This window comes from Odontesthes bonariensis, chromosome 10 (assembly GCF_027942865.1).
Source record: "Odontesthes bonariensis isolate fOdoBon6 chromosome 10, fOdoBon6.hap1, whole genome shotgun sequence".
In the NCBI taxonomy this organism is placed as follows: Eukaryota; Metazoa; Chordata; class Actinopteri; order Atheriniformes; family Atherinopsidae; genus Odontesthes; species Odontesthes bonariensis.
The window spans coordinates 1,971,187-1,992,270 of record NC_134515.1 but is presented as its reverse complement, the minus strand read 5'-3'; the positions used below and the strand labels follow the sequence as shown (position 1 = coordinate 1,992,270).

The window sequence follows — 21,084 nt, the reverse complement described above, 5'->3', positions numbered from 1 at the left end:
ACCATCACAGAGATTGGCTCTTGGACTGGTCACTGAGGACAGTTTGCATTCTGAGGACATGGAGCACACAGCTTCCATTTCTTCCATCCAACCATTTAGTCAAATAACTATTCCCATACCGGGAGTTGAACCCGGGCCGCCTGGGTGAAAACCAGGAATCCTAGCCGCTAGACCATATGGGACTCAAATCTAGTGTTTTCAAGAATATGTTGCAGCCTGAAATTTAAAAATTGAACCGTAAGAACAAACGAAATTAAGCTGATTAGACTAAATGTTTGATTGAAAATTCGTCCAATTCATATAAAGGCAACGTAGAAATAAGTAGCTTAGCTCAGGAAACCAACAGATTGAACTGAAACTTCTCAATCCAATCCCCCGCCCAGTCCAATCTTGAAGAAACAAATGTATGGAGCAGTTTTTCTGCATCAGTCTGAGACAGGATGTTCCCAATTTTGGCAATATTACGAAGGTGAAAGAAGGCAGTCCTAGAAACCTGTTTTATATGTGAGTCAAAGGACAGATCTGGTCAAAAATAACTCCAACTTTCCTCAATGTAGTGTATCTCAGTTCCGGTCCTCGGGACCCACTGCCCTGCATGTTTTCGATGTTTCCGTCCTCCAGCACACCTGATTTAAATTATCAACTCGTCATCAAGCTCTGCAGTGGCCTGATGAGGAGCCATTCATTTGAATCAGGTGTGCTGGAGGAGAGAAACATCGAAAACATGCAGGGCAGTGGGTCCCGAGGACCGGAATTGAGAAAGACTGGCCTAGAGTAACTATATAGGAAGACAATGCTTCCATCACTTTGCCAAGAGCACTGATGAAACCCCATACCATCACAGAGATTGGCTGTTGGACTGGTCACTGAGGACAGTCTGCATTCTGAGGACATGGAGCACACAGCTTCCATTTCTTCCAACCAACCATTTAGTCAAATAACTATTCCCATACCGGGAGTTGAACCCAGGCCGCCTGGGTGAAAACCAGCAATCCTAGCCGCTAGACCATATGGGACAGAAATCTAGTGTTTTCTAGAATATTTTGCAGCCTGAAATTCAAAAATTGAACCGTAAGTACAAATAAATTAAGCTGATGAGTCAAAATGTATGAGACAAAATTAGTCCAATTCATATAAAGGCAACGTAGAAATAAGTAGCTTAGCTCAGGAAACCAACAGATTGAACGTAAACTTCTCAATCCAATCCCCCGCCCAGTCCAATCTTGAAGTCACAAATGTATGGAGCAGTTTTTCTGCATCAGTCTGAGACAGGATGTTCCCAATTTTGGCAATATTACGAAGGTGAAAGGAGGAAGTCCTAGAAACCTGTTTTATATGTGAGTCAAAGAACAGATTCTGGTCAAAAATAACTCAAACTTTGAACCCAGATTTGACATCGTTCATGAATATTCTTGAAAATTATTAATATTGGCTGATTTCTAAGTCAGCTCCTACTTCATCCCCAATTTATGCTTTCCTGGAAAAGGAAATGTGAGCAGATGTTTCTCTAAAACCTGTAAATACCTTTCAGTATTGATGGAGCTTTTCCAGATGTGCTCGTGAACATTTCCATAGACATGAATGTACCTTCATAATGACAATTACATCACCAAATCCAAACACACATTAAAGATAGCATTCATAACGGCTTCAATGTCAGTTTTCCAACAATCCTGTATATGCATCCCATAAAATAAAAAGACGGAGCACCTGCAATGAAACCCTTAGAGTTGTAAAAGGCAGATCTGCATTTAATCTATAAACACACAAAACTGAAAAAACTTGATAACCACATGAGCTAAAGTCAGATTCAGGCCGGGCGGCTGCTGACATCTTTAATAATAATGGATCAACCACTCCTGGCTGCAGCCATGATAACTGGCTTACATTCTGAATCCAAAACGTTCATTCTTACAATAATTAATAAGGATAACTCTTTAACCCTGCCCCTTACCAAACAACAGATTTACCACAAATCATTTTTTTAATAGGAAATGAGAAACACGTTCATGGTATGAAAACATTTTAATATTATAGCTGTGTAAAATAAATGTTAATGTCGATCATAATTGTGTATTTATCACCTGTTTTCATTTTACCTTCATGATCAATCTTTATTCCCTCGTATGAACATATATGTAACATTACATGTAAAAAAAAAAAAAAACATTAATTCAACCCTTTACCCTTTATTAAACCCAGCACATAACAACATCTCCTGTTTTTTCTAAATATGATAAATCAGAGCGTCTCAGACGTGTAAAAATCATCACAAAAGAGTTAAACTTATACATCAGTAAAAGAAAAGGCACCATGTGAGTTCCATATGGGATCAGCTCTGTTTATGGTGTGCTGAAACATTTAAAGGTTAAATAAAGTTTTGTTCATCTCCAGAATTACCCATGAAAACATTAAGATCAAATTCTCTTTTAGTTTATGTAATATATGCAGTCTTATGGACCCGAAACAAAAACAAATTAATAATAATAAAGTGAAATCAACTTAAACTTGAACAGAATTCTTGTTGAGTAATAACAACATTTCTTATGATGATCTTTACGAGGGCAGAAGAGGTCGTCTCTGTAAGAAAAAAAGAAAATCTTCAGTTAAATGAAACTCCAGAGGGAGAACGTATCAGCACACATGGAAACAAACACCTATAAAAAACTCTCATGTATATACTGAAGATGGTATTACCTCGGCTTTAAGTTATTTTTAGTGGACTTGTCCTTTAACTCAGATCTAATTTCAACATGATCCAATCCCAACCAGACTGTTCAAGGAGGTTTTCCCATTAATTGACACTTCCATATTGGATTTGATCAATCTGTCTTTGTTGACAGGATATGTACCTCAGACTTTTAAGGTTGCTGTAATTAAACCTTTACTTAAAAAACCTACTCTTGATTCAGAAGTGTTGGCTCATTATAGACCTATATCCAATCTCCCTTTTATGTCTAAAGTTCTTGAAAAAATAGTTGCAGCTCAGCTTTGTGATCATTTACATAGAAATAATTTGTTTGAAGAGTTTCAGTCAGGATTCAGAGTGCATCATAGCACAGAAACAGCACTGCTGAAAGTTACCAATGATCTCCTCTTAGCCTCTGATAGCGGACTTGTGTCTGTGCTTGTCCTGTTGGATCTCAGTGCTGCATTTGATACGGTCGATCACAGTATCTTATTACACAGACTTGAACATGTTATTGGGATTAAAGGAACTGCATTAGGCTGGTTTAAGTCATATTTATCTGATAGATTTCAGTTTGTTCTTGTAAATGAAGAATCTTCCTCACACACCAGAGTAAGTCATGGAGTTCCTCAGGGTTCTGTGCTTGGACCGATTCTTTTCACTTTATACATGCTTCCATTAGGTAACATTATTAGACAGCATGGCATAAATTTCCATTGCTATGCTGATGATACTCAGCTGTACTTATCTATAAAACCAGATGAACCCAATAGGTTGGTCAGATTACAAGCATGTCTTAAAGACATAAAGACCTGGATGACTCAGAACTGTCTGCTGCTAAATTCAGACAAAACTGAAGTCGTTATCTTTGGACCTGAGCGTTTCAGGAAGAAATTGTCTAGCTATATCGTTACTCTAGATGGTATTTCCTTGGCTTCTGGTCCTACAGTGAGGAACCTTGGAGTTATTTTTGACCAGAACTTATCATTTGACACATAAAACAGGTTTCTAGGACTGCCTTCATTCACCTAATAATATTGTTTGGGAGGCAGAGCCTTCAGTTATCAGGCCCCTCTCTGTAGAACCAGCTGCCAGTTTAACTTATAGTTAGGGATGGCTCAGGTGACCCTGAAACATCCCATAGTTAAGCTGCTATAGGCCCAGACTGCTGGGGGGCCTCATCTGTCACTCCTTTCCTCACTTTACTCTCTTTTTCCCCCTTTTTCTCAAATGATATTATGTACATGTGACATTATTGTGGTCATTAACTCGTGTTTCCCTGTTCCAGATATCCTTTGAATGGTGTTACAGGGGTTTCCCCCCCCCTTTCTGTCTTCTCAAACCCCAGCTGGTGGAGGCGGATGGCCACCCTTCCTGGTTCTGGTTCTGCCAGAGGTTTCTTCCTGTTCAAAGGGAGTCGTTTCTCTCCACAGTCGCCTCAGGCACGCTCAGGACGGGAGATTGGACTGAAGACAAGTTTCAGTGCAATCTGTTGGTTTCCTTAGCTAGGAAACTGTTTTTGAATTGGCTCTATATGAACGAATTGGATTATTTTGAAAATAATTATGATTACAATGAATTGAACTCCAACTGGCTTGAATTGGACTTTATTATTTAAGTGCCTTGAGATGACATTTTTTGTAATTTGGCTGAATAAACTGAATTGAATTTAAACAATTCTACTATTGTCATTTCAACTTCAAATTCCTTCAACCAAGACTTCAGCAACTGGTTTTCTCCTAAAATTGAAAGTTTTTCCGCTTTTTTAGCATGGCCAGCTATCCCCATTAAACTTCATCAGCATTCTCACTGCTGTTTAGCAGGAACAGCTTTTTCTAGTTTGATTTAAGATGCTATGAAAACCAAAAATGAGTGACAGTGCATCAAGTAAGATGGTAAAATGTGTGTACGAGAGCTTTGTGGTTGGTTAGAATAAACACTTTTAACCCACTGTTGTGGGTCAGACAGCAGCCCTGCGAAATGAATCACAAGGATTCTACAGTAGAGTTATAATTATTCTGTTAAACAGAGTTGAAAAATAACACATTGTATAGGTTTTGTACAGTCATTTTACTCCTGTGTGAAATACAGCAGCAACCAGACAGTAACAAAGTTCATGTTCATTCGACAAAAGACTTTAACTGACGTTGGAAAATTACCTGAATGCCACTTGGTCCTGGTTTATTGGACCTACCCTGGTTCCGTGGTGTTCTGTTCCCCTGAATATGGCGACAGATACAATGTGAATGAGCAGAGATGCTCTGAAGTACTGAGGAGTTATAATACAACAGAGTACAGAGAGTCAGTCTGGTGGTCGTAGCATCCATGTCCACATAACACGTCTGAATCCTGCGTTGTCTTTCTGTTACGCTGCTATTTCATCTTGTTGGTCTCCTTAAAGGAGGAACATTTCAGTGGTGTCTGGCGTCTCATTTTATGAAGGATTGGTCAATCATTTCTCATCAGCTTTGCTCCAGTTGTTGCTGTGAATTTACTTCTGTATAATGCTGAAAGCTGTGAGTTTGACAACTGATACAAAGTTTTATGGTAAGAAATCACAGAGAATATTGATGAAGCTGAATGTTTGTCTTGTTCTGTGCACACACAGCACCCAGTGGCTGATTTAAATCTGTGTCTATGTCCCAGAGGTCTGATGCAGACCTGGAGCCAGAGAGCACCTCTAGAATAGGATTAGATTGCACAGAGAACATGTACTGAGAGAACGAAATGCAGTTTAGCATCTAACCAGAAGTGCAAAGAAGCAGAAAGTGTTGAGTATGTGCAGTAAGAACAGAATGCTAATAAACTGTGACTAACTCTAAACATAAGTTTGAATATATACAGCAGCATATATTCCATCCATCCATTATCTGCCGCTTTTTACGGGGATCGGGTCGCGGGGGCAGCAGCTTGAGCAAAGAAACCCAGACGTCCCTGTCCCCGGCCACTTCCTCCAGCTATTCCGGGGGGACCCTGAGGCGACATAGTCTCTCCAACGTGTCCTGGGTCTTCCCCGGGGCCTCCTCCCAGTGGGACGGGCCCGGAACACCTCACCAGGGAGGCTTCCAGGAGGCATCCTAACCAGAGGCCCCAGGAGGCATCCTAACCAGATGCCCGAGCCACCTCATCTGACTCCTCTCAATGCGGAGGAGCAGCTGTTCTACTTGCTGCATTTAGAAATGCTGTCCGTAAAAGTTATGAACAAAATCTGTGACAAAGGGTAGACATGAGGCCAACCCTCGCCGGAAACACATCTGGGGTACCCCCCACAGGACACCCCGAGGGACACGGTCAAACAAGTCCACAAAACAAATGTAGACTGGTTGGGCGAACTCCCATGCACCCTCTGGGATCCTGCTGAGGGTGTAGAACTGGTCTACCGTTCCACGCTGCACCTCCTGAATCCGAGATTCTACTATCTGACGGATCCTCCTCTCCAGTACCCCCGAAAAGACCTTACCAGGGAGGCTGAGGAGTGTGATCCCCCTATAGTTGGAACACACCCTCCGGTCCCCCTTTTTAAAGAGGGGGACCACCACCCCGATCTGTCATTCCAGACGCACTGTTCCCAATTTCGTGCGATGTGGCAGAGGCGTGTCAACCAAGACAGCCCCACAACATCCAGAGCCTTGAGGAACTCCGGGGCCACCCCCAGGGCCCAGCTTTTTGACCAGCTCTGCAACCTCAACCCCAGACTTGGGAGGCCCCACATCTGAGCCTCCCAACTCTGCTTCCTCATCGGAAGTCGTGTCGGTGGGATTGAGGAGATCCTCAAAGTATTCCCCCCCATCGACTCACAACATCTGTAGTTGAGATCAGCAGAGCCCCGTTCCCACGAACCCGATAGAACTACTTCTTAAGCTTGACGGCTTCCCTCACCACTGGGGTCCACCAGCGGGTTTGGGAGTTGCCACCACGACAGGCACCGACCACCTTACGGCCACAGCTCCGGTCGGCCGACTCAACAATGGAGGCACGGAACATGGCCCATTCGGGCTCAATGTCCCCCACCTCCCACGGGAGAAGGTTGAAGCTCTGCCGGAGGTGGGAGTTGAAACTTCTCCTTACAGGGGATTCCGCCAGCCGTTCCCAACAGACCCTCACAATACGTTTGGGCCTGCCAGGTCTGACCGGCTTCCTCCCCCACCAGCGGAGCCAACTCACCACCAGGTGGTGATCAGTTGAAGCTCCGCCCCTCTCTTCACCCGAGTGTCGAGCACTCGTCCGTGACGAGCACAGAAGTCCAACAACAAAACACCACTCTGATTCAGATCGGGGGGGCCATTCCTCCCAATCACGCCCCTCCAGGTCTCACTGTCATTGCCCATGTGAGCATTGAAGTCCCCCAGCAGGACGAGGGAGTCTCCCGGAGGAGCACTCTCCAGTGCCTCCTCCAGGGACTCCAAAAAGGGTGGGTACTCTGAACTGCCGTTCGGTGCATAAACACAAACAACAGTCAGGACTCGTCCCCCCACCCTAAGGCGGAGGGAGGCTACCCTCTCGTCCACCGGGGTAAACCCCAATGTACAGGCGCACAGCTGGGGGGCAATAAGTATGCCCACACCTGCTCTACGCCTCTCACCGCGGGCAACTCCAGAGTGAAGAGAGTCCAACCCCCCTCGAGGAGGCTGGTTCTGGAGCCCAAGTCGTGCATCGAGGTGAGTCCGACTATATCGAACCGCTCAGCCTCGCACACCAGCTCAGGCTCCTCCCCCAGCAGAGAGGTGACGTTCCACGTCCCAAGAGGCAGCTTCAGTAGCCGAGGATCAAACAGCTAAGGTCTAACGGTGCGTTCATACCAGAATCGTTCGCACAACGTGATTACATACAAAGTCAACGCAAAGACGCGAATATGCATTCGTGAATATGAAAGCTGAAATGGAGTCGTGTCTGGGTCAGTGACATCACCGCCTTCTCCAGGAGTTGCGTCTGGATGACGGCCGCTTCCAGCGGCCTTTCAGGCTCACCAGGACCCAGTTTGATGACCTTCTCGGGAGGATCGGTGCCGTGATCTATCTGAAATGGAGCGCCTGTTGGTGTCCTGGATGATGTCACTGACCCAGACACGACGGCGTGTGCGTTTCCGACGAATCTCGGACTGCCACAGCAGGTACAAGGACGCGATGCTATTTATATCAGCCATGGTTGATGAGAGAATGAAATGGATAGCCCCTTGAGCTATTCACTCGTTTTTCACTCGCGCGAATAGCGCAAGTAAATTCAATTACACCCGCGGCAACACTCGCGCGAGTAACGCAGTGCCGCGTCCGGTCTGAACCCACCGTAAGGCTGCTACCCAACTCACACTGCAACCGACCCCCTTAGCCCATGCCACGGGTGGTGAGCCCCTCAGAAAGGGGACCCATATCGTCTCTTCGGGCTGTGCCCGACCAGGCCCCATGGGTATAGGCCCGGCCACCAGACGCTTGCTGCATATCTGAAACATAATCAGATATTTTTAAATATTAATTAATTTTTCACTTGAGGTAGATGTTGAGGTAGAGTTCTGTTTGAAACAAAAAAAAGGTCAGATAATGATCATGTACAGCCTGTGGAAACACAGGACTGTGAAATGAGGATATCATCGGCTGGTGGAAGGAGCACTTAGAGGTAGAGATAGAATCTGAGGACTCGGAATACTTACCCATCAGCTGGGCTGAGGTAGTTGAACAGTTTTCAAGTGGTAAAACACCAGGGATGGACAAGATTCACCCTAAGATGCTGAAGTCTCTGGATGATGTAGTTCTGCTGCAGTTGTAGCTCAGATTCTGTTCTGTTGGCTTCTGTAAGCCATGACCTTCAGCTGCTCTCACAGCTGAGTGTGAAGCAGGATGAAGGTCCGCTCTCCCAGATCTGAGGCCACGGTTCTGAACCGGAAAAAGATGGAGCGCTCCCACCGGGTCGCTGCCTCAGGGGGGGGGGTAAGTATCTCTGGATCTTGACAGTGAGTTGGAGCAAGAGGTGGACGGATGGACTAAAGGCCTGTTTATGGTCGGAAATCAGGTCGTCTGCGTGTGTGTCGCAGTTAACGCAGACATGCCCCCCCCCCTTCCGCAGACACTCTGGTGCACCTCCCCAAAATTGTAACTCACCGCAGACATCGTCGCAGGGAGGAGAGAAAGGAGGCCTCTGATTGGTCAACTCTACATCCGCTCTACACTATGCGTATTTCCGGTTAGCTAACCGGCTAATGGTGACGCTAACCGTGCTAACCGTGACGATTCTTTCAGCTCTCTGCCAGCTCCAGTAGTAGCAATATTTCTTCTATTTCTAGATCGATCAGCTGCATCTCAATCAAAGTGCGCATTCGCCCAGTCGCCATTAGCCGCTTTCGGACAGACAGTTCTAAGAAAGTAGTTATCAGAACTACCCTCCTCGAATTTCGTTCTGATAACTATCCTTCCCCAGCGGAACTGTTTCAGTCTGCATTCGCACATGAGTCGGGACCTGATAGGGACTGATGCGCCGCGCGCAGCCGTCTGCTTCAGTGACGTGTTAGCCGTTAGCCGTTTAGCGCTACATTCAAACACAAAACAAAACGGTAAAAGTAAGGAGAGTAGAAAAAACACCACCAAGAAGCTAATATGGAGAGCGGGGAGGCCACTGTGTTCATGGTCTGCATGATGGTGATATTAATCATGGACAATCACATCAGGCGTCTAATATCGAGGCTGGAAGAGCTCACAGAGAGAGTCAGGAGATACTTTTTCATTTCATGAAGGAAGAAAGGAGAGCAGAGCGCTGCAGACAAAGGAGACCAGTGTAAGTTTAACTTATTAAACACCCGCCGGTTCTGTCTGTGTCTTATGAGTAAACATTTCAGCCGTGATAGCATGACATGGGGCGTAGCCACCGACCACCAAACATCTCCGTTAGATTAGTTCTATAAGAACTATGAAAAGACCCGACCTCGGAGAAGGAGCTAAATAGTTATAGGAACTGAGGGAGAAAGCCCCGAGTTGCTGTATGTCCGAACACGGGAGAAAACGGCCCCGCGGATTAAAAGGTTATTAGAACTGCCAAAGGTTCCTGCAGTCCGAAAGCGGCTAATGTTGTTGAATGACCTCCGTAACCGGAAGAGAAACACGCCACCCACCATACCCACAGTCCTAGCTTGTTCGTGATTGTCCCTCTTGCGTTGTGGCGTGGCAGACCGCGCTTCAAAATTGAGCGGAAATCAAAATTAACTGCATACCTGCGACAAGCTCACTGCGACACACTGCTGTGAGAGTATACACGGCCCTTGAGGCTTCATCATCTGTGTGTGTTTGTGTTAGCGTGCGTGGTTAAAGGGATAAGAACTTTAATCATAATTAGATGGATGCTATTTCTGGTGGGGTGGAAAGCATTAAAGGCGGGGTAGGGGATCTTTTTCTGGAACATTTTTTTACATATTGCTTGAAATACTCTTCACACCCTCAATGCAACCAATTAATTAAAAGTTTTGACACAAATATGAAAAGTTTTAGTGGCCTCTAGAACGTACAATCTAGGAAAAACACTATCCAATCATACTGAACGGACCGTTAACGATGATTGGATACTGATGCCGTCTATCAAACTGCAATCTGCTCCTCCCTCCCCCTCCCCCTCCTTCCCCCTCCTTCCCCCTGCGCGCGTACCCTGCTCCGTGTCCGTGAACGAAGCTTGGCAGGAAGCTAAACTAGAGCCAGCTTGGCTAGCACCTAGCATTATTAAACGTATAGTTAGCATAAACTAAATACTAAATACGGCAACGATCGATGCTTGCTGTCAGAACAGTGCTCGTGCACCTTCGTGCTCGTGCGCGTTCATGTACTCTAGAGGCGTGCCTTCAGGGGGAAAGTGAAGAAAAGGGTTGGGACTTTTTACCTGTGTATTTTCAAAATGCAGCTTCACTGGACTCAAAATCCAGGATCTCCTACCTTACCTTTAACTGCAGTGAACAGCTATAGGACATAGTGAGATATATTATCAGAAACTTTACCTTTAGGTTTTGTTTGTGTTAACATAATCATCTTTCTTGTTGTTAAATCATTTAGATAAAAGGGGCTGAATGAGTAGATCATAGATGTGTGTGTTACGTTAAAATATGGGTTAATCTCTCATTTCACAGGTTACTTATATTGGCCCAGAACCAATGTTTATTGCTTGTGTTCTGCTGTGACAGACTTATCGCTACATAGCTGAGCAAGACCCGACGTCCACAAGAATCTCTGTTCACAACAAGCGGCCAACGAGCTGCTGTTTGCATTTGTTATTTGTTTTGTTTCTGTTTACACAACGCAACACTTTATTTACTTCATGCATAGTTAATTGTGCGCTGACATATTTGTACCACTGTACTAACAGTTCTAACAACATGCAGAATGAGAGACGAAGTAAATGCCAGTTAAAGACGACCCAATCCAATGAAGAGCTACATACCAGTGAAGTTTGTTGCTCTGCAGCAGCAGGGTTCTGACCTTAAGGGAAAAAGAAGAATATTCAGGATGTGAACCTGAAGAATATTTAAAGGTGCAGGTGAGGTAATTATAAAGCTGTAACATCTGAGCAGAAAGAAGCTGATGAGTGTTGGTTATTCACCTGGAGGTCCTGTTCTGCCAATCAGTTCCTTCGCAACAACGAAACATTCCCACAACTGTCCATCTTCAAATTTGTTTTTAATATTTTCACGCAGCTCTTCTTTTGCTTTTGATCTCAGAAACTCATCCAACACAATTTCCTCTTCTTCCGCAATCAGTTTATCATACAGAATTCTTTTATCACAGCATCCTCCTTCTTCTGCACAACAGTTCTTCCACCAAAGTGATGAGATCCCGATTGAAACGGCGAGGATTACCAAGATCATAGTAAAGCCAATAATCTAAAAAGAGATCAGAGGTACATGTTTAATCACAGTGTTACTCTGCTCATTCAGTGATGTCGCAGTGGTGCAGACTAACCAGTTAGAATAAATACGAATTATAACCAAAGAGTTCAAACCAGTTTAACACTCACTCTGGATGTATTTTTCAGTTTGGCGATGATCACTTGTTCCTCAACCGTGATGTCTGTTATGCAGGGTAACCGTGGGTAAGCAGTGTAATCATTCTGACGGCAGACATACCAGTCTCCATCAATGTACACAGAGACGACCCAAAGCAAACCAACAAGAACTGCCTTGAGAATTCTGATGACAAATATTCCGGAAAACCGGCATGAACATTTTAACATATATCTGCAGCTCCAAAAAAATGTTTTATCTGTCCAGAGCATCAAGAAAAATACGATCAAAAATGGCAGTGCCATGTAGATATCACAGTCTTCATCATCTGGTTCACAGGTGCATGAAACATCTCTCTCAAGCAGAACGTTGTAGGTGAAACTCACAACGATGGTGACAAAGACGCTGACTTTCCTCAAAGGTAAATTTGCCAGGAAGTTGTTCATCTTTGGTGGACAGTTTGTATCTGCTGAACGCTGAAACTTAAAGAGCAAACGTGCAAAGCCAAAATGATTTCCTGTTTGTGACCTGCTGCTCCACCTCCATCAGTGATGTTAAAGTCAGAGGGCGGTGTTTCTGAACTGCTGTTGTTTTCCTAAAGGGTGGCAACTGAAAAACATACAGAACAGTTTGTTAAACAGGTGCAGCCTCACTGGTTGCAACACTTTCACTTTCTCTCTTTTTTTTTTACGGTTATACAACATAAACAGGTGATGAGAGGAAATCCATCCATTTTCTATACCCGCTTAATCTAATTCAGGGTCACGAAATCTGTGACTGCAGAAAGCTGAAGTGCAGCAGAGAGGAAGGTATAACACTGAACTGAACTGCGGTCCTCAGGCCTTGTCCACATGTACTCCAGCATCTTAAAAAGAAATGCTGCTTTTCAGGCATTTTGTTCTGTCACTCATGAATATATCTTTCTGACACGTTCTTCAGGGGGAAGATATTTCGAAACTCTGTTTGCATCGTTGTCACGTAAATAGGAACAATTAGCTTTTGTTCTTCCCCAACATTAAACTCTCCTGGCATGGAAACTTGGCAGCTGTTCCTGTGCCAGTGCAGGCGGGGTGAGATGGAGATTGTCAGTTAACGCCTTTGGATTCCAAGAGAAGGAGTGGTTGGAAAGAGAAACTGTTTTCTGAAAAAAACACAGGGAAGTTAAATCCAAGATGTGGAATCCTCCCCCATGAGCTGTCACCTTACCGTGGTGGGGGGGTTTGCGTGCCCCAATGAGTCTGGGAGCTATGTTGCCCGGGGCTTTAAGCCCCTGGTAGGGTCACCCAAGGCAAACAGATCCTAGATGAGGGATCGGACGAAGAATAGCTCATAAAACCCCCTATAATGAAAAATACTATTGGACAACACGTTCCTTTGCCCGGACACGGGTCGTAAAATTGCGTATGGAGGCAATGGACATGTCCATACCAATATTTGGATACGTTTAAAATGTCCATACCAATTTTGAATGGGAAATTGCACAATGTGAGTTGGGCGGCAGCCAAAGGCGGAGACCTTGGCGGTCTGATCCTCGCCTACTGAAGCTCTTGGGACGTGGAAACGTCACCTCTCTGCTGGGGAAGGAGCCTGAGGTGGTGCGCAAGGCTGAGCGGTTCTTGCGAGATATAGTCGGACTCACCTCAACGCATGGCTTGGGCTCCGGAACCAGCCTCCTCGAGAGGGGTTGGACTCTCTTCACTCTAGAGTTGCCCATGATGAGAGGCGCAGAGTAGGTGTGGGCATACTTATTGCCCCCCGGCTGTGCGATGGTACATCAGGGTTTACCCCGGTGGACGAGAGGGAAGCCTCCCTTCCTGGCGAGGTGTTCCGGGCACGTCCCACTGGGAGGAGGCTCCGGGGAAGACCCAGGACACATTGGAGAGACTTTACCTGTGTTTGAAACCGCATACTTCTCCTACTCATACTAACTTTCTGAGTTAGTATGCGAGTTTGAGTAAGCGAGAAGTTCCTGGATGCATACTAGATTCTCTGAAATGTTGGGTATGAATCATGAGGTTACTACTCATCCTCAAACTACCCAAGATGCAACGTAACGTGACGTCGCCGATCGCCATTTCCTGTCAAAACGGCAGTTTCAAGCTAGCTACAACGAGGGTAGGTTCACTTCCTGTTTTCAAAACAAAAGCACCAATTGTATGGTAATGGCTTTCCCTATGATAAAAGGCAACGGGCATTTTATTTTGTGAAAATAACCGGAAGTGCGTTGCTCACTGCGGTTAGCTTTAGCAGCGCCGAATTCGTGGGAACAAAATTGTAAATAGCCGGTATTTTGTCAGGTTTTCAACACGTTGGGGATCTAAAGGACTACTTTCTCACCTGAAAATGTTTCAAATGTTGCTAAAGTTTACAGAGTTTAGAGCTTAAGAGAAATCAGCTTCAGGCCGGCTGATTTCAGCTCGGGCAGGAGCGAAATGCATTGTGGGTAAACGCTCTGCATACTGTGTGATCGATGAGTATGTAATAATAATAATACATTTTATTTATAACGCACTTTACATTTACAATAAAATCTCAAAGTGCTACAGTGGGATAAAAGACAGATATTAGGTTCAAAAGCAGGGACAGTAAAATGCAAATAAAATAAACAAATAAAAGTAGTGAGTCCTTTAAATGCTAAAATGAAATAAATACAGGACAGAGCATTCAAAGGGAGATCATTAAAAACATTGGGTAAAAAGAAAGGTTTTCAGGCCTGTTTTAAAGTGTTCCACAGTCTGTGGAGCCCTCAGATGTGGAGGCAGAGCGTTCCACAGCCGAGGGGCAGCGCAGGAAAAGGCCCGGTCTCCCATGGTCCGGGAGCGGGTTCTGGGAGTGTGAAGAAGGTTGGTGTTGGAGGAACGGAGAGAGCGTGAACGACAGTGAAGGGTGAGAAGGTCTTTTAAGTAAGATGGAGCATTACCATGCAGGCAGTGGAAGGTGAGCAGGGAGATTTTGTAAGTGATCCGGGCAGAGACGGGAAGCCAGTGAAGAGATTGGAGAACAGGGGTGATATGTTCATGTTTACGCACTCTCATCAGGATCCTGTAGTATGTAGTATGGACAGAGGTGGAGACTTGGACTCGAGACTTGAGACTTGACTTGGACTCGAGTCCCAATTTTGATGACTTGAGACTTGCTTGACCAAATCAAAAAAAGACTTGAGACTCTACTTGGACTTGAGAACAAAGACTTGAGACTCTACTTGGACTTGAGAGCAAAGACTTGAGACTCTACTTGGACTTGAGAGCATAGACTTGAGACTCTACTTGGACCTGAGAGCAAAGACTTGAGACTCTACTTGGACTTGAGAGCAAAGACTTGAGACTCTACTTGGACTTGAGAGCATAGACTTGAGACTCTACTTGGACTTGAGAGCATAGACTTGAGACTCTACTTGGACTTGCAACATGGGAACTTTCTCCCACCTCTGAGTATGGAAGTATGTAATATGTAGTATGCGGTTTCGAACACAGCCTTTGTGTCTCAGATGACCTGGGAACGCCTCGGGGTCCCCCCGGAGGAGCTGGAGGAAGCCAGGGACAGGGACGTCTGGGCCGCACCCCGATCTCCGGATGATGGATGTGAAGCCACAGATATGACGCTGTGTTTCGCTTTCAAATTAAACCTGAGTTAAGGATTTCAAAATCAAATATTTTTCTCCTCCGCTGAATAATTTCTGGGTGGGACAAATGGGTCTGTCTCCAATGTTAAGGGGGGGGGGGGCACATTCTTACGCCATCAGATTCAAAATGAGCTGATTGTTTTCATGAAACAATAAAATGTTTCACTTTAAACATTTTACATGTTTTCTGTGTTCTTTAGTGAATGAATTGTCATTTTAACAGATTCTAACAATTCTGTGTTTATTTACATTTTCAGATGTGATACTAAAAAGACTCGAGCTGAATTCGTTTTGGTCGTATCATTTAAAAAGGCTTTAATTTGTATCCTGTCATTGCTGTTTATGCTCCATTGCATTATGGGTAGTAGTAACCTAAGGAGGGTCCTTCCTGAGGACAAGAGGAGCCGTTCATCATGATGGAGGAGCGCCACCTGCTGGCCTCACCTGTTTAAGGTAACCAGCTGAAGCAGCTGAGGGGGCGGAGTCTTTGATCAGGGACAGTTTCACTCTGGTTCCTGCAAAGACTCGTGGGAGTGTCGTTAAGTCCATATCATAATGAAACTGAACCACAGTTTTTAAAGTTGATGTCATTTTGTTTTTATTTTCACTCGACAACACAGTTAACACTAAATTAAGAGTCTAAATTAAAGGGATAATCCGGAGTAAAATGCACTTTAGATCAATTTACGGGATGTTGGGAGTACATACGTTGAGTTGACATCAAAATCATGTCACTCGGATGTGTTTTGAGAATTTCGATTTGACCGTTTTTAGCCAAAAGTCGTTAGCCTGGAAGTGAATGGGGCAAATCATGTCACCGCTACAAAAGCTATTTTTATACCTCTTCTACAGCTCCAAACAACATAACACTTACGTGGTAGTGAGTAGAGGGTCCCTAAAGCCAAACCGAAGTGTCCCGAGGTCTTCATGTGGTCAGATAGAGAATCCAGAATGAATTTAATCAAGCCAGTACCTTTCCGGAAATATGTCTGCTGCAGCTGCCGCTACAGACCGTGGTGAAGTTGGTTTGATATTGGATATTTGACAGATATTCACAATAAGGAAATAAGGTGTCTTTTTTTTCAAACCAATATCAAACCAACTTCACCACGGTCTGTAGCGGCAGATCAAGCTGTTTACACTGAAATAGTTCCTTTACATAGATCATGACTCCGCCCCCTTTGCCATGACCACGGTCACGTGATCATGTACACACCCGATGGCGTAATTGAGTTTAACCAAGTTTCGGAGAGACACAGATAATCGAATTTTGAGTCTGTCAGAAGATGTTCGATTTGTTCCATTTTGGATATTAACACATTGACTCCCAAGTCACGTAAAACTACGTTTTTCCTGCCCATGCGTTGGCTCCAGGGCTGTAGTGGAGGGTAAACGCACGTAAACGCCGTTTACGCACCTCTGGAATTTAGGAAATAGCGTTTACCCACCTCTAAATAGCGTTTACGCAGCTCTTAAAGGCAATTACGCACGTCAAAGTTCCCTGCGCCTTGTGATCTGCCGTTGGAATACAGTGAACCCTCGCTATAACGCGGTTCACCTTTCACGGTCTCGCTGCTTCACGGATTTGCATCGTGCATTGTGTTTTGCATTCTGATTAGCTAAACAGTCTCTCCGCTTCTTCTCTACCTGTGTGTCAATAACGTTGCGGTTTAATATGTACACGTACACGTTCATTACAGTTCTCAAACATAATCGATGGTGGCATGTCGGTATATAGAAATATTTTTGCCCAGAAGAAAAAAGAGCGACAACAACTACCGATATTCTTCTCTCGAAAAAAACACACCTGCACCGCGGGCTTTAGAAGAAAAAAACGCTACAGAGCGGAGTCAGGATGCAGCGGCTCAGTCAGAAGAGCTGTGAAATACACGTGAGTCACTATTTGTCCCACTGTACTTTGTATTTTTTTTCAAAATCATTTTTCATTTTCTCCCGTTCTAATCCAATGACTTGGGTCGCGGTGGGGCGACGCTGATCTCCACAATTTGAAGCCTTCAGTTCGTATTGATGATTAAAATTATTATTTTACAGTACAGTAGTTATTTGTTAAAAAAAAAAATAACGTTTACACAGTACTTTTATTTGTTAAACAAATGTTTGGGCCTGTAAAAAGGCTTTGTTCTTTGGTTTCAATGCATTATGCAGTATTTCATTGTATAATAATTGTAAAAAAAAAAAAAGTTTTCTACTTCACGGATTTCGCCTATCACGGGTTCTTTTTGGAACGTAACCCCCGCGAAAAACGAGGGTTCACTGTAATCCAAAATAAATTTGGTGTCCTGGAAATGAAGTCCTGGCTGGTGAAGCACAGGGGAGCCATGGACCCCAGAACACGCCCCTGCAAGGCAGAACCTGACGTAGCGGACAAGGAGGCCCTCTGGGCACTACTTTAAAAAGCATGCATACTAACACACACACACACACACACACACACACACACACACACACACACACCATATCTACTGTAGATAGTTCTTACTCTACACATACTTTTCTTTACTGTTGAAATTTGAAATTTAATAAACTACAAACTACAAACACATTTGTTGACTGTCATTGATTTAATATGACTTTAACTGATAACGTCATGGAATATGGCCAGGACAGCCATACAGATTCGCGACACCTTGCGTTGCGTCGCGTCACGGTCTGTCTGATCAAAAAATTCATAGTTTACCCACCTCTAATTTGACCACTACAGCCCTGGTTGGCTCCCACATGGTAAAAATACGTTTTTACGTTTTTTTTTATGGATTCTGAATCTATACATTCTAATGCACATTCTGTGTGATTTTTGTAATTATGTGATGAACAGAACTGGCATAGATGGCAGTCAAAAACTGGTGTCATCATCTGGACATTTTGAGCATTACGCCAATGGCTTTGCGTCAACTCAAGAACAGTTTTGATAACGCTGCATTGATTGTTGTGCATTTCCGCATTTTGTCCAATCGCACGTGTCGTTTTCCAGAGGGTGGCGGTAAAGCAACATAAACAAACAACAAGAAGGAGAAGAAGACACGCCACAAGTCTAAGGAGGCGGTCTTATGAACAGGTTAGCTTTGCAACATGCGACACGACGCAAATCCTCTGACCCGGATATGTAAGTATCTAAAGTGCCACAGGCTGAAAGAGCGCACGTTTCACAAAAGCCCCGATATCTCAGTTTGTTGTTGGTTTTGGTGGATACCCGCCTTGGTTTAGCTAAGGATAGCTCGCTAATGGCGGCACCTAGAGACACGCAGTTTTGACCCACAAAGAGTTTAAAGTCTCAGCTTTCAAACGAGCCATAACATGTTTCAGTGGCCCTATCACATAATATGCTGTGACTGTACAAAAAACGCCAAAAAAAGGGTTTAGAACGCTGGGATTCTACCACATAATTCTGTAAAAACCGCCGGTATTCAATGTGTTAAGCTCCGTATATTCAAATGTCCACCAAAGATCCTTTTGGGCTTTAGCTTTGGATCCCAGAGAACTTGCGCATGATTGACAGTCTGAAACGTCCTAGTTTTATGTTGTTTAATTGCCGCAATACCCCGACTGCAAGTCTGTGCGGATTTTGAGGGTGAAGTAAGCTGTCCCCGTTTCATATTATCCAGTTTTAGTTCAGCGTTACCTTGTGCTGTGGCATAGTCAAGCAGCCCGCCATTGGAAAGTTGGAGCACAGCTTCCGTAGCCTGCCCAAGGCCTCCAGGTGTAGCGTGGCGAAGCTGCTGGCCACGTTCAAGTCCCAGCGGAGTGTGATGTTTATCCTGCGGAAGCATACTGTTTCCCGCCCCAGGGTTGAGATGAATGTCGCCGCAGAGGAAGAGGATGGTGCACAGCATCGTTGCGAATCTTCGATCACCGGGAGATGTTTTATTCCCTTCTGCTTGCCTGAGTAGAAAACGCGCAATCTCTACGTGGCCGTTTGTCAGAACGGTGGAATACAAGGTGAAAAGGTTCGGGTAGGGGAAGACATAAAAGAGGTAAGAAAAGCAGGAATGGGATGCAAACCCTGGTTCGGGTAGGGGAAGAAATAAAAGAGGTAAGAAAAGCAGGACTGGGATTCAAACCCTGGTTCGGGTAGGGGGTAATGAAAATATAGAGGGTGCCAGTGGTGGAGGAAACAATAAGTGCGTAAGGAACTAGGACGGCGCAGGTGCTGTCCTAAGAGGGCGGATCAGGGTAGTTTTTCCTGAAGAGATGGTTTTCAGCCTGCGGCGAAAGATGGGCAGCGACTCAGCTGTCCTGATATCAGTCAGGAGATCGTTCCACCATCGGGGTGCCAGAACAGAGAAAAGCCGTGACCGTGTCGATCGTGCGCAGGGACCCCTGAGTGACGGGGCAGCGAAGTGGTCGGGCGGGGGTGTAGGGCTTGACCATAGCCTGGAGGTATGAAGGAGCTGTTCCTTCCACTGTAGGCCAGCACCAGAGTCTTAAACTGGATGCGAGCAGCTACAGGGAGCCAGTGTAGAGAGTGGAGAAGGGGAGTGGTGTGGGAGAACTTTGGGAGGTTGAACACCAGACGAGCAGCAGCTTTCTGAACCAGCTCCAGAGGTCTGATGAGTCGTGCGTAAAGTGAGAAGCGCTGTGCTGTGTCTCCGTGCAGGATCTCAAGCAGGCCGCTTGCCAGCTTCCCCACAGAGGTAGGGCGATCACCATCATTAGATACATTCCCAGCGAGAGAGTATTTGATAATTCTTGTTGTCTGGTGTTAATCAGTGTAGTCCATAATGATTGCCAGCTAACTTTAGCGATATATCAGGATGACGTTTCCCTTGACGGTATTTGGGAAGGTGAAGCCTTGGTACCTGCCAAACCAAGACGCACACCTGCCGCCATCTTAACCTATACTGACCATCTGTATCTATACATATATGTGTATCTATACCGTATATGATGTTTTTAGGTCGTTTTAAAAGGGGACAAAAATGTCCCTTTTCAGAAATGACGTTGTTTTAAATCAGGTATGAGGGATGTAACTTTCAGCATTGATGGAGCCACATCACAAAGCCAAACATGAGTTAAAGATAGCATTCATAAAGGCTTCAATGTCAGTTTTCCAACAATCCTGTATATGAATCCCATAAAAGAAGAAGTTTGTCCCAAAACAGAATTTTTGTTTGTTAATGTCAAACTTAAAGGGATAGTTGGGGATATTTGACATGGATCTGTATGGCATCACCATAACCAGTGTCGTGCATTCAAACTGACTTACCCCCGACAGTGTCCTGTGAGCCGAGTTTTTGTCCAGTGTTGGTCAAGGCGAAAGTAGTCCGGCTTGTTTGCTGGGGTCAAGAAATTAGCGCGTTTTTCTTCCCAAAACAGTACGTGTGCTAAAGAGTGATTTATTTCATCACAAAAACCGAAGCCGGCAAAAGTCACTCCTCGTTATCACTTGGGCCCTATACTGTCTGTCATTGTGTATCAGTGCGCACGTCATTCTGACCGCGAGCTGTGCGCACGAGTTCACTTTGTTTACTGCTCGGGAAGATGTCTGACTACGAGAGCGACGAGGAACATATTGACTTCCGTTCAGAGCCAAGGGGGTATCTTTATGAACCCGTTTATACTGAGGAGGAAGTTCGCCAAATGGACTTAGATCGGGCAGAAAGAGAGAGGGTGGACAGAGAAGTGATGGAAACAGAAGCTGGAGCCCCTGCTGGAGCTGCGATACCCAGGGTGGACAGAGAAGTGATGGAAACAGAAGCTGGAGCCACTGCTGGAGCTGCGATACCCAGGGTGGACAGAGAAGTGATGGAAACAGAAGCTGGAGCCACTGCTGGAGCTGCGATACCCAGG

General features: G+C 44.9%; 1 long non-coding RNA gene and 1 other non-coding gene across 2 annotated transcripts; both read right to left on the bottom strand.

The window, feature by feature from the left end:
* Positions 1-110: 110 nt before the first annotated feature.
* trnae-uuc (transfer RNA glutamic acid (anticodon UUC)) lies at positions 111-182 on the bottom strand. Its single transcript has one exon. It is a non-coding gene; the product is annotated as a tRNA-Glu (tRNA).
* A 1,824-nt stretch (positions 183-2,006) lies between these two features.
* LOC142390467 (uncharacterized) lies at positions 2,007-12,240 on the bottom strand. Its single transcript, XR_012770482.1, has 5 exons — positions 11,669-12,240; positions 11,255-11,534; positions 11,096-11,133; positions 4,849-4,908; positions 2,007-2,580 (listed from the first exon to the last, which is right to left on the bottom strand). It is a non-coding gene; the product is annotated as an uncharacterized LOC142390467 (long non-coding RNA).
* Between the last annotated feature and the right edge of the window lie 8,844 nt (positions 12,241-21,084).